This window comes from Hipposideros armiger, unplaced genomic scaffold (assembly GCF_001890085.2).
Source record: "Hipposideros armiger isolate ML-2016 unplaced genomic scaffold, ASM189008v1 scaffold_590, whole genome shotgun sequence".
Classification (NCBI taxonomy): domain Eukaryota; kingdom Metazoa; phylum Chordata; class Mammalia; order Chiroptera; family Hipposideridae; genus Hipposideros; species Hipposideros armiger.
The window spans coordinates 641,335-642,336 of record NW_017731940.1 but is presented as its reverse complement, the minus strand read 5'-3'; positions in this window follow the sequence as shown (position 1 = coordinate 642,336).

The following is a 1,002-nucleotide window of genomic DNA, read 5'->3' as shown; positions in this document are numbered from 1 at the left end:
ACATGCACGTTAAAGTTTGAGAACCACCAATGTAGACAGGTGGTTCCTAACACTAACTCAAATTAGGAGCATTTGGGGAACTTAAAAAAAATAACCTTTGGCTGGGCTGTATTATGAGCCACATAAATCAGCATTTCTGGAGATGAGACCTAAGCACTGGTATTTTCAAAAAGCGACCTGGATGATTCAAATAGGCTGCCAGGATTAAGAAGCACTTAATTTAGAGCAATCCCTCATTTATGGATGGAAAAAGTGAAATCTCCAAAAATGGACACATGAAATGTCTTGCCCAAGGTCGCTTCGCTAATGTGTGGGAGAATCTGGTTGTTCTCAAACTGGTATCTCATGATTCCCAAGCCAGTGTCTTTTTGCTACAGTTACTTTTAGTTCCTGGGGGCAGAACTACGAAATGATCCTGTTCAAGTAGAGCTCATTACTGCCAGCTTTTGCCGCTAAGCTGCTTAGCATTCGGCACTGAACCCTAACCAGATTTACTGGATGAAGAGCTGTGAGCTGATGGGCCCCTCCTCCTGCCTGTTCAAGCCAAAACCCACTTCATTCTCCCTGTTCGTCGCCAAAAAGTACTAACTGTTTTTGCTATGACGAAATAGAAGGTCTTCCGCTTGGATCTCAGAATCCAGCTGCATCGGCACCGAGGAGGCGTAGCCGCCGTGCAGCAAGATGAGGATTTCGGTTCAGCATTAACTGGCAGTGACTGATTAGAGCATGATTGCTTAGTCATCCATCACATGCAGCTTGGGCTGCATCAACAGAAGCACAGGTGCAGAATGCAGACCTGGTAGGGCTGCTTGACTTCGGCCCAGTACCATTGTACAAGTGAAAACACTGGGAGGATGAAATGAGTGGTTGAGCCAAGATTGCTAACCCCTCTTTTCAAGACCAGGCAATATAATATTCTGACCCCATGGTATAGTCCTTGAGCAGTTTCATAGTCAAAAGAACAGAGTAACGAAAAGTAATGTGTTAAGGACTTGAATTCTC